We start from the raw sequence: 13371 nt of genomic DNA, 5'->3' as shown, positions 1-13371 counted from the left end.
TTTCTTCTTCCACACAGCTAGAAGGTAACTTGGATTGATTTGTAAATGATACCATTGCTGAGGATGGCTGAGTGGGCAGATTGGTAGCATCCAAGACCAATTTCAAGAGTCATTTTCATTTGCTATATCCATTTCTAAATCATCCATTCTCTTCTCAGGATCCTGCCCCTTCATCTCTGTTCCCACTCCTTTCCTGTAATTTTTCCTCTCCTCCAAAGACATCACTGTCTTTTTTTTTGTTAAATACAATGGATTCCTTTCCTATTCTCCCTATCCATGAACTCTCTGCAGCATTTGGACCCTATGGACTACCCTCTAATTGCTATCTTCATCTTTTGGCTTCCATGACATTTCATTTTATGCTATCTAGATTTTTAGGTGATTGACCATAGCTTTAGGAGATTTTGGAGAGCCTTTAATTCAAGAAGGTTTGTGTGTGTGTGTGTGTGTTTGTGTGTGTGTGTGTGTGTATGGGTCTGTGTGTATGCATACATGATAGACTCCTTTGATAATCTAGTGAAACCTATGGACCCTTTCCCAGAATAATTTTCATATAACAATTTACAAAAAATACATACAATTACACAGGTGGTTAGAGTTCAGTGAAAATAAAGATGTAAAATTTTCCCCATCTTAATCTCATTAACCTCCTGAAACCTATTCATGTACCTCAGTGGACCCTAGTTTAGAACCTCTGATATAGTCCAGGCCATTATATGTATGAGGAAACTGAAGGCATTATTTGCCCCAAATCATACAGTGATTAATTAGCAGAGTGGCCCTTTCCAACTACCCTTCCCCCCAAGCCATAAGTGATGCTTCTCCATAAAGTATCTTCCTGAGGCACCATGGTGATTATGTAACTTTCTTGAAAACATTCCCTGATTCTCTACTGCCTACCAAATAAGGCATAAACTCCTGGCTGGTTAAGGCTATTTATTTTCCTATTCTCCTCATTCATTTGCTCTAGGCTCTAGCAAAACTTTATTGCTCCCTTCCTCCTGCTCAATTGCTTCCTTGTCCTGCCTTTGGTTTCTGATATTACCACCTTTCCCTCATGTCTGGGGTAGATTCCTCTCAGTTTTATTTGTGGAAGCCCTTTCAAGGTCAATTTAGGTGCCACTCACGCCATATAATTAGCATTTAACAAACATTTATTGCACTTAACTGCATTTAAGAATGTGCCAGCTACCTACCAACTTATACAATTTATTACTGTCTTAACCCAAATAATACCAACCTGCTCATGTTTGTCAGTTCATTCCTTATAATATTCCTCCACGCTTTTCACATCTCCCTGCTCTCCCATCACCTCAGGCCTATTCTGCTGCCTTTAACTGCTTTAGATGCATCCTGGAATCAGATCCAAAGATTATTTTGCTCTGATGCCTCCCATCTGCCTGCCTACCCCCTTGCTGCTACATGCTCTGGTTTCAGCTGAAGGGAGCAGGACCTAGTCCTTAGCTGTGGGCATCCCTGACCTCACACACTGCCAATTGCCAGTCTGCTATTCCAACATGGCTATGACTCCTAGAATGTTGTGTCTCTATGGCTTTCCTTCAAGAAGTTCACCTAGGGCAGGCAGGGGGCTGAAGGAGGAAGGGAGTCAGGACCTCTGGGGGGGGTCACTATCCCTTGGCTGCCCTCTGGACGTAGAAAATGGCACTGAATCTGTAGGTACAATTCAGTCCAGAAACTATGACCTGGGTCATTCCCCAGTTGCCAAAATAAGATTCATACTTCCCCAATGATATCTGCTTCAAATTATAAGATGTCTGGGTTACTTCAAAGAAAATTACCTCCTGACTCCCTCCCTTTCTTGACTATAAGATAGAAACTATGATTTGAACTTTCCATCCACAACCCTTATTATATATCCCTACTGTCCCCATGATGTTTACTTCATCTCAGGGATTGTCTCCTCAAATGTTTGTACTCCACCCATCCATCCCTGTATCCTCAATGCCTAGTCAGGATAGACAGACACCGACTACTGGATCCCTTCCCTTGTTGATGGATTACAGGATTCTGGGCTCTCTGAAGGAGATCTGGGGTCTAGGGCACAGGACTTTACCCACAGCTATAGTAGGGGCCTCTTTCCTTCCTGAATGACTTGTCCATTCCTTGATTCTAAAGAGATGGTATCTGGATTGTCCTTTGCCAACTTCTTCCTTGATTCCACTATTGACTTTAGTGGGGGCCCATGAAGAAGCCAAAGTCCTTCACTTTTAAGGACAAATAAAAGAAACTTCCTTCCCTTTTCTTTCTTGGATGCCTTCATGACAACATCACTCAAACATCAAGAACATTTCAAGTGAGACTGCTAACAGACTGAAGTAAAGATGGATGACAATTGGGGGCTCTTCTTAATTTGATGATGTCAACCTACTACCTTCTTCAGTCTGTGAGAAAGGTCATGTATGGCGTAGGACCCGCCTAAGTGCAAACTCTGATCTGCTGCTATTGGACTAGATGCTTCCTTGTGATGACAAACTGTTGTAGAAAAGGATATCCCATGCAAGCATGGGTGCCACAGGACCTCTTGTAGTAAATAATCCTTAGAAATGGACCCAAAAAATTAGTCTTCTATTCTAAAAGAGAGGAAAAAAAAACTTCAGGGAATATCTATTCCAGGCAATGTTCTTTCTCGTTATGGAGGAAGTAGTACCACTCTCTGAGACAGCTCGGGGAATGGCTCCACAATTCAGAACAGAAAGGACCTGAAAAGCAAAATTCTACCTGTATTGAGCTCTATTTCCATCGACTTGTGTATGATGAACAAATCCTTTTCCAACTGCAGCTAATGCATCCTAGTATACACAGAATAAATTAGACTAGCTCCAGAACACTTCATGTGTTTTGCCCCATTGCTGGGAGGAGCCTGGCAAGAAGATGGGAGTGAGCAAAGAATTACTTATTTTTTTGTGGACTAAGACAAACTTTTAGAAATGGGAATTTAATGTGGAACACCTATAATCTGTTCCCTGATTTATATTAGGTAATAAAAGCATGATTTTATATATTGAATTACAATTCAAGAAGAGACACATGTGTGACCCTGGGCAAGTCACTTAACCCCCATTGCCTAGCCCTTACCACTCTTCTGACTTGGAACCAATACACAGTATTGATTATGAGACAAAAAAAGGAAGAGACACAAAATATAGGATTGTATCAGTAGGAATGTCTTTAACCAATGCCAGCTATTTGATTATCTATCTGCATGGGATCTATATTCGTATTCCCCAATATCATCTATATCTATGTAAAATGAAAGGTATATATGCTGTATTTGCCTCATAATATACATATCTAAAACTACTCATATACAGCTAACTACACAGTAGTTAATGTTCAAATATAATGTATAAATATAAAATATACAAAATAGAGAGTAGTAACTACTGGATCCCTCCCCTTGTTGATGGGGTAAAGGGGAGCAGTTTTAATAAAAACAGGAATATATATATATATATATATATATGTACACACACACACACACATATATATATAAATTTCCCCCCTTATTTTTCTTTTTATAACTGCCTACTGAGAGAAAGGGGGCAGCTAGGTGGCACAGTGGATAGAGTATAGGACCTGGAGTTAGGAAGACTTATCTTCCTGAGTTCATATCTGGCCTCAGACATTTCTTAGTTGTATGACCAGGGGCAAGTCACTTAATGCTATTTGCCTCAGTTTCCTCATCTGTAAAATGGGCTGGAGAAGGAAGTGGCAACCACTAGTATTTTTGCCAAGAAAATCCTAAATGGGGTCAAAGAGTCAGACACACTGAAAGGAGTGAACAACACAACTGAGAAGCAGTCAGGCAAGTCTGGCTGAATAATATCTTTATTTCACCTCTGTCCTACTATTCAGAAATCAGATGATATTGCCATTTTTTCAGCATCTTTGAAAACTGAGGTTCCACTCCCAGATCTGCTGAGTTTTCTTTGAAAACCAGAAATACCTACCCCACCCCCAATAACCTCTTCTTTGGTACCAGGTACCTAACCTTTGGTTAGGAACAAAGGGACCAAACCAGGCCCCCAAAATATGGTCAGGCACCTGATTTCTGATGTCTCCACATCAGGATGCACTCTCCCAAGCTGGGCTTCCTTCCCTCCTTCTCTTTTGAGGGAACTGCAGTGGAAGTACTAGTTTCTGTGACATTTAAAATATTTGGCATGATTCAATGGCTTCTAAATATATTTTGCTCTATTTAAAATGTCCTGTATCCTTTTCTAGTTTGGGATTGGAGCTGGGCGATTGACTGCCATCTGGTGATCAGTATGAGATTGCAAGTCCTCCTGGGCTAGGAGGCATGGGACTGATTGGCTCTCCCCTATTGAGGCATCATTCCTATTCTCTTAGTAAGTGCTTGCTGGGGTCACCTTAAAGGCTACAATTTACATCATTTCCCTTCCACCCAAACTCCTTTTTGTTTAGTCTCCCTAATCTTTAATTCCCCTGTAGGGGAAATACACACACACACACATGTTCCTCCCAATACCTGCGCCCTCCCAAAAACCTATGCCCTTAGTTATTTTTAGAGGCATGCCAAAGCCCACTAGAGAAATATTCAGGGAAGTAATGGAACAACAGCTAAGAGGGAAAACAGAACAGTGGTACCCCAGGCTCTCAGTCAAACCCAGCCTTCCATGCATTATACAGCAAATTAGAACTGCCTTTTACTTGCCTTCCTCCTCACCCCATTTCCTCTTACTATCTCCTTTGCTTTCCTAAGGGAGAGTCTTGTCCCAGAGGCATTTACCAAATATTAAAGATTTGAATTTTGAGCTAAATTTGATTTGGAAGAGAGTTTGGGTGTCCACTTGATTAAACCCCAATTTCCCTCTGGATCTGGTTCTGGTCCAGTCTGGATGGAGTCCTTCATTCATTTACTTAGAAACCATTTATTAAGTAATTGTTATATGTAGGCACTGTGCTAAGCACCAGAGAAGAGGCAGAGATCATTGAGCTTTGGTCACAGACCTCAGGAACCTTACAATCTGGTAAGGGGATATGGCATATAGAATACTGAATGATAAGTAGAGTATAGAATAGAATGAGAGAATAACAAATATATGGCGCTATGTAAATTTGAAGGAAGGAAATATAATTACTGGTAGGGTGGATCAGGAAAGAATTCTTGGAGGTGGTAGCATAGATGTGTAGGATAAAGATGGAAGTCAATGGAAATGACACTCTGGGCAGAGTGAATGGCATGAGCAAAGAGAGAGAAAAATAAGGTGCTAGGTAAGTACAAGGAATTATGAAAGTCTTAAGTTTGACTAGAGCATAGTGTAAATGGTTCTGGGTGGGCTGGGACTGGGATCTAGTGCGAGATTAGGCTAGAAAGGTAGAGAGGTGTCAGGATGGCCCCAAAGACTTTCTTTGGTAGGTGACAGGGAGATGTTGAAGGAAGTTTATGATGAGTGATGTCAGCTTTAGTAACTAGGGAGTATGGTTTTGAGTGTGAGAGGCAAGAAAAAAATAAGCTTGAGTAGACAGGAAGATTTTTAGACCAACTGTGGGGAACAAGAAAGGGAATCAATAAAAATAGTATCAAACAGCAATGAGAGCCCTTTTGAGGTTAAGCAGCTCGGAGGAGAGGATGGTAATGAAGAGAGGAATATGGATTTATTAAACTCTTGTTATATGTCAGGCACTGTGCTAAGAACTTTAAAAATATATTATTTGATTGTTCTAATCCTTAGGCAGCAAGGTGGCATAGTGGATATAGTACTGAACCTGGAAACAAGAAATCTTCCCGAGTTCGAATCTGCCTTCAGACACTTACTAGCTATCTGACCCTGGCCAAGTCACCTAACTCTATTTGCCTCACTTTCTTCATCTGTAAAATCAGCTTGAAAAGTAAATGACAAACCATTCTAGTATCTTTGCCAAGAAAACCCAAATGGGGTCATGAAGAGTCAGACATGATTCTTCAATTGAATAACAATAATCCTGAGAAGTAGGAGCTATTATCCTCATTTTACAGTTGAGGAAACTGAGCCAAATAGAGGCTTAATTGACTTGTCCAAGGTTATATGGCTCATAAGTGCCTGCAGTGGGATAAGTACTTAGGTGGTCCCAAGTCCCTGGCTGGTTCTCTAACCTCTGCCCTATCTAGCTGCCTAAATTTATATCATCTTGAATTTGAGACAATCCCCAGTCCCATTAAGCAGCTAAGAGCAGAATTAAAGAAATTAGATAGTAGGCAATGGTTACCTTTGGTCGAGTATTTATTACCAAGGACTTGGAGGTGTCATGGTATCATTGGATCAAAGGGATCATTGGATCAAGGATTCCTCACCCCTGCCCCCCATTCATTCCATTCCAACTCATGTGAGTTCTTTTTCATCTGATCATAATTTCACCGTCTTACTCTGGCCCCATCTTTTTAGGAGAGAGATATTCTTTCTTTCTTTCTTTGCCCCAGCTGTCATGCCCCTGATTATGCTTTTCCTTGTGATTTTTAGAAGTCAGGTCTCTGAAAGTTAGTGCTTGGCCAAAAATGTTTGTTGGTTGCCCTTTTGGTCTCTACCTTATTTAAAATAGACCCTTCTTCCTTACAGTTGTAGATTGATATCTGCTGCCTTCTTCTCTGGGCTGATCTCATGCCCTATTATTTTTCCCTTTCAACTATCAGCAGGTCAAACCCACCATAAATGATTTGTTTTTCCTACCCCAACTCTCACAGATGGCTCTGGTTCCTACTTCTCATCTCCATAGGTCTAGTCTGTTGGTAGTACTGGTGTAGGTGACACTTCCAGGGGCTGTTAAATGTGGTCAATATATTACCCTTCCTCTAAGCTTTTGGCTGCACTATGACCCTATTGGGGAAATGGTTTTCTTCTTAGTTCAAGGGTTTTTCAAAACTTAAGAGCACATAATATTTACGTAGTCTCCTTCCTCCCCACCCTCAGTCATCAAGAGAGCAATATCATTAGTGTTAAATTCAGATCTGCTTGTTACTATGATTTTCAAAAAGAAAGATATTCTTCCCTTTAGATTTTGAAGCCCACAGTTTATAAAGAGGAAAATGGAGCCCAAGATGGTGTGTAAAGAGTAGGATAGCATCCAGCTGCTTTAAATAAATTCACATCTCAAGGCCCCAATTAAATCCTAGGGAGCAGAAAGAACTTGCAGATGTTATATCTAAAGAGAACGCAGAGAAAATGGGTGAGGCATTTGAGGAGTGGAAATAGGCAAGTGTCCCAATTTTTTAAAAAGGGAAAATGGTGAAATTTAGAAGCTACAGCCTAGTAAAATTTGACGTCAATCCCTGGCAAACTTCTAGAATGGGATTAAACAGATGTTTTTTGAGCTCATTGAAAAGGATGTCCTGATCATTAGAAGGCAGACAGGGTTCAGTGAGAACAAGTCGTGCCAAACGAACTTCATTTCCTTTTCTGATAGGGTTACCAGCATGGTAGACAGGGAAATATTACAGCTGTAGTATCTCGTTATCAACAAAACATTTTGACCAAGTCTCTAGTGGTAAAAATATGAGTAAGTAGATCAACTGTGGTTAGTTGATCAACTGGGCCCAAAGAGAGATAATTACCAGAGAGCTATTCATCTGGAGGAGGCTTCTAGTGGTCTTGCAGGGTCCTCTGCCTTAGTTCATGTTCTAAATAAAAAAATAATCATATTTATCAAACTGGTGGGCACAAAAGTAGGAGGAATAGCTAAACTGTAGGTCAGAATCAAGCTATAAAATAAGTTCAGCATGTTGGAACACTAGGCTAAAATCAATAAGATGAAATTAAACAGGGATAAAGTGAAACTTCTGCATTAGGTTAAAAAGAATCAAAAAGCTTAAGCATGGTATTAGAAAGGAGAGACATGATTGGACAACAACCCAACAGAAAAAGACCAGAGATTTTTTTTGGTTCACCACGAGTTCAGTACAAACCATCAATATGATGTAGCTGCTAAACAAACACAAACATATTGTTCGGTCCTGTCTAACTCTTTGTGGCCGTATGGAATCTAGCATGCCAATACCATACATGGGGTTTTCTTGGCAAAGTTACTAGTGTGGTTTGCTATTTCTTTCTCTAGTGGATTAAGGCAAGCAGAGGTTAAATGACCTGCCTAGGTTACATAGCTAGTGTCTTAAATTGGGTTTGGACTCAGTGCTTTCTGAATCATCTTCCTGAGTTCAAATATGGCCTCAGACACAAACCATGTGGTCCTGGGAAAGTCACTTACCACTGTTTGCCTCAGTTTCCTCAACTATAAATTGAACTGGAGAAAGAAATGGCAAACCATTTTAATATCTTCACCAAAGAAAACCCGAAATAGGGACACAAAGAGTCAGATACAACTGAAAAACAATTGAACAATTATAATAATTTCCCGATTACAGACCCAAAGCTCTATTCACTGAGCAATCTAGCTGTCTCTAACAAACTTAGGATGCAAAAATAAAAGTTTGGGTCCAAATCATAAGTCTTTCTGTGCTGGTCACACCTGAAGGGTTGAATAATAAGGAAATCATCACATTTTAAGAAAATCGAAAAGCTAAATTAGATTGAGACACTAGTAAGAAAAAGGGAGAAGAAGGGTCTAGAAAATATAAGGGACAGTTGAAGAAACTGGGGTTTTCTGGTTTAGTATGGGGAAAAGTCTTAAGTCATTTCATATATTGAAAGGTCTGTCAAACAAAAAGAGTGGGCTAGTTCCATTTTGCTCCAGTAAGCAGAATTTGGGACAATGGATGTTTTCTAGACATCCTAAATTTAACATATCCCAAACTGAACTTATTTTTTTCCCCAAAATCTTCTCTTCTTAATTTGTCTATTACTGTCAAGAGCACTACTATCCTTCCATTCAGCTTGGCTTACAACCTAGGTTTTTAAATCATCATTCTCTTCTCCCTACTTCACATCCAATCCATTGTAGCCAGATCCTATCAAATATACTTTGAAGTATCTCTTGTATACACTTCCTTCTCTCCTCAGACACCGACAGTGTCCTGGTGTGAGCCCTTATCACCTCATATCTGGATTAATGAAATAATCTTGTGCCTCAAGGCTTTCCCTACTCTACTCCATCTTTCAGTCAATGTCAAGTTAATCCCCCTAAAGCACAGGTCTGACCTTATCACTTTCATCTTCCCCCCCTTTCCTCCCTCCTCCATTTAATAAACTCTAGTGGTTCTCTGTTGCCTCAAGGACTAAATATAAAATCCTCTGTTTGGGTTTTTTTAAACCCTTATTTTCTGTCTTAGAATTGAGACTGGATATTATTGGTTTCAAGGCAGAAGAACAGTAAGGACTAGGCAATTGGGGTTAAGTGACTTGCTCAGGGTCACATAGCAAGAAGATGTCTGATGCTAGATTTGACCCCAGAATCTCCCTACACTCCTGACTCTCTATCCCCTGAGCCACCCAACTGCCTCATGTTGGATCTCAAAATCCTTGATACACTGGCTTCTTCCTACCATTTTCACCAGATATCTGTAATCCACAATACTGACTTTCTTGCTGGTCCTTGCACAAGACAGTTCATCTCCCAGTTCCATATGTATTTTTCTTGGCTATATCTCATGCCTCAAATTCTTTCCCTCTCATTTCTGACCATGATTTCCTTAGTTAAAATCTCACCTTCTGAAACAACCTTTCTTTGTTCCTTTCATAATTCCTCATAGTATCTTTCCTTTAAGATTATCTTCTATTTATCCTGTCTAGATCTTGTTCTTGGTGGTTTGTGTGTCATTTCCACCATTAGACAGTGAGCTCCTTGAAGGTAGGAGCTATTTTTTGCCCTTCTCTGAATTCCCAGGGCTTAGTACAATTGCTAGCATGGGAGAAGTGCTTGATAAATGCTTGTTGACTGATTTGGCAATGAAGAGAAAGAAGTTAAAAGAAGATAAATGTCAGCTCAGTATAAGGAAATTTTTCTTTCTTTTTTTTTACATTTTATATCTTTTTTATTCAAAGATATTTTATTTTCTCAATTTCATTGTGATAACAATTTTCAATATGCTTTCTGAAACTATAAGATTCAAGTTGTCTTTTTCCTCTCTTCCCTCCCCCTTCTCAGAGATGGTAAGCAATTTGATATGGATTATACATATATTATCATGTAAAACACAGTTCTGAACTGGTAATTGTTGAAAGAGAATACTCATACAAAACCAAAACCCCCAAATAAAGCCATACATAAGCTAATGTGAAAAATAATATGCTCTGATTTGCATTCCAACTCAACATTTCTTTTTCTGGAGATGAATAGCATTTTTTTGTCCTAAGTCCTTCAGATTGTCCTAGACTGTTATATTACTGAGTTGATCATTGTATAATATTGCTGTTGCTGTGTAGAATGTTTTCCTGGTTCTGCTTATTTTGCTCTGCATCAGTTCTCATAGCTTTAAATCATCTTGTTCACATTTTCTTATAGCACAATAGTATTCCATCACCAACATATACCACAATTTATTCAGCCATTCCCCAATTGGAGGGCATCCCTTCAATTTCCAATTCTTTGCCACCACAAAAATTGCCATAAATATTTTTGTACAAATAGGTCATATCGAACCTTTTCTAACAATTATTGCTTTCCAATAATTCAGCAAATTTCTTGTGAAGTAATGGTCTTCCTATTGCTAACAGTGTTTAAAGTCTGATTGAATAGCAAATCCAATTTAACAAATATTTAATTAGTGTTTACTTCGTGAAGTTAAGTTGCACAGTAGAGTGCTAGGCATGGAGTTAGGACTTTACTTCAAATATGGCCTTAGGCACTTATTGTGTGACCTGGACAAGTCACTTAATCCTGTTTGCCTCAGTTCCTCATCTGTAAAGTGATCCAGAGAAGGAAATACCAAACCTCTCCAGTAACTTTGCCAAGAAAGCCACAAAATGAAGTCACAAAGAGTTAGAAATAATTGAAAAAATGGCAAAATAACAAAACTCAATGCAAGGGACTATGGATATGACAAAAAGAGAAATGTTCCCTGTTCTCAAGGAGCTCATATTCTACAAAAGCAATAGAATATGTAAACTTATATGTACATCTATCTTTCTACAATGTGTGCATGAATAGACATGTACATATGAACATATATAAGATAATTTGAGGAGGGAGAACAAAGGCTTCATGCCACATGAGTAGAAGGAAGGTAGAGATTCAGAAGGAATTCCAGGCATTAGGGGACAGCTTGTGCAAAGAAAGTGATATAAAAGATAAAAGGAAAAATTCAAGGAGTGGTAAGTAGGCCAGTCTTTTTGGAATATAGAGTATGTGAAAAGAAATAATATTTAATAAGGCTAGAAAATATAGCCTGGAGATGGATTATAAAAGGTTCTGAATGTCAATGAATGAATGAAAAAAGCATTCAAGTGTAATATAGCAGGGATACAAAAACAAGCAAGCAAGCAAGATAAAATTTAAGAAACTTACATTTCAATGGGAAATACAACCCCTATAGTGGAATATTGGCTCGGGAGATCTGTTTTTTGGATGGGGAAATCAGAGGGAATGGTAATGGGAGTCACAGGGCAAATGACTGCCATGTTTTCTCTGGGAATGAAAGGAATGAAAGTGTTGATTGAATTACAATGTTCAGAGCTAGAATTAGAGGGTTAGAGAATGAGGAAGATGGAGGAAGTAGAAGCTGGAGAGCAGCTAGCATTAGCATGGTGGAATGAAGATGGTTCAGAAGCTATTGAAGTGCTGATTAGTTAACTTCTTACAATTTCAGAGAAGCTTTAGTCTCAGTTGGAAGTAGAGAGTAAACAACCAGAGGTGTTTGTATCTTATCCCAGAAAGAGGTTTCTTAATATATAGTCATTCACTGAATTTATTTTAAAATATATTTTGGTAATTGTATTCTGATATAATTGCCTTTTAATATTACACATTTTGTTTTATGGCTTTAAATATTCTTCTGAGAACTCTTCTATTGGCTTCACTAGACTGTCAACCAAGACCATGATAAAAAAAATAGTATAATGGTCAGAGTTGTTCTTAAGGAAGTTTAGTTTGGAAGTCACATGGAGGATGGAATAGAGAAACAAGAGACTGGAAGTGGGGAGTCTTATTAAGAGGCTTTATTATTATTTATATTATTAAGAGGTGAGAAATAATAGTCAAAATGAGAGTAGTGACTGTATAGGTTGAGAGAAGGGGAGGGATGTGGTGGGAAAAAGGTGAGAAAAGAAAGAGTCAAGGATGATTCTGAGGTTATGAATCTGGGTGATGAAAGGTAATGCCCTCAAAAGAGTGAGTGATATTGGGAGGAAGGTTGAATTTACAAGGTAAAGATAGGGGAGATACTGAACTCCAGGAGACTGTAAAAGAGATTTTGGTAGGGAAGAGATGTTGAACTAGATGACTTCCAAGGTCAAGTCTATGATATTATTTAAAGAGATTTCTTGATATTTTGTGAGTGAAAAGTCCATTTAGTCATTAAATTCTATTTTGATATGGGGAAGGAAAGAAAAGGGACTTAGTATTTATGGAGAACCTACTATGTACCTGAGAATTTCCTTTGAAGAGTTCAAGGCACTTTTGTGAAATTTTTTAAATAAATATTATCTCATTTGATCCTTAACTTTACATTGTAGGTGCTATTACAATCTTTTGCCCAGGGTCACACAGAAAGTGTCTGAGACCAGATATGAACTTAGTTCTTCCTAATTTTAAGCCCAATTCTCTATCCATTGGGCAACTAAATATCTCTACTATATGGTAATAAATTAGTTATAATTATCAACAACTTAGAGAAAGCAGGTTGATTTATGCTAGAGGTCAGATGAACCAGCAGATTTTCCTTTACAGATGAAATATGAGTATTTCATCAAGTTTAAATTAAGAAAGATAAGCCAGGAAAGGGATTTTACAATACGCTCTTTTCACCAAGAGTTTTTTCTTTAAAAGTACAGAATTGCTTCTACTTAGAGGTCATCTCAAATGTACAGTTCACATCCTTCACCTGCATAATACTCAGTGATATTTCCAACTCTAAAATCCCTTTCTCAGACTTTTTTTTGTCTTGAAGAATGAGGTTTCACGTATAGATACGGAAACTAGCTGAAGCTCTTTGAACATTTTAGCTGGAGTTTCAAGAAATGTGATTTGTGTTTGTGAACGAGGAGAATGTATATTTTCTCATGGCAAGGTTAAATGACTGTTTTGAGGGGGAATATAACATTTCATGTTTGCTGGAGAAAGCTACTCTTCTGACTGAGAATACAAACATTCTTTAGTTATTAATAATTTTCTTGGGTTTTTCCAGTGAATTTCCTTGGAAGAGTGCAAGGTACTTAACATATGATTTTTTATTTTCCATCACACTCTCTTTGTGTTATAAATCCAGACTCATAATAGATATAATGGCTCTTATAAAGAACAATA

This window comes from Monodelphis domestica, chromosome 1 (genome assembly GCF_027887165.1).
Source record: "Monodelphis domestica isolate mMonDom1 chromosome 1, mMonDom1.pri, whole genome shotgun sequence".
Taxonomy (NCBI): Eukaryota; Metazoa; Chordata; class Mammalia; order Didelphimorphia; family Didelphidae; genus Monodelphis; species Monodelphis domestica.
Note: the sequence above shows the minus strand (reverse complement) of the source record.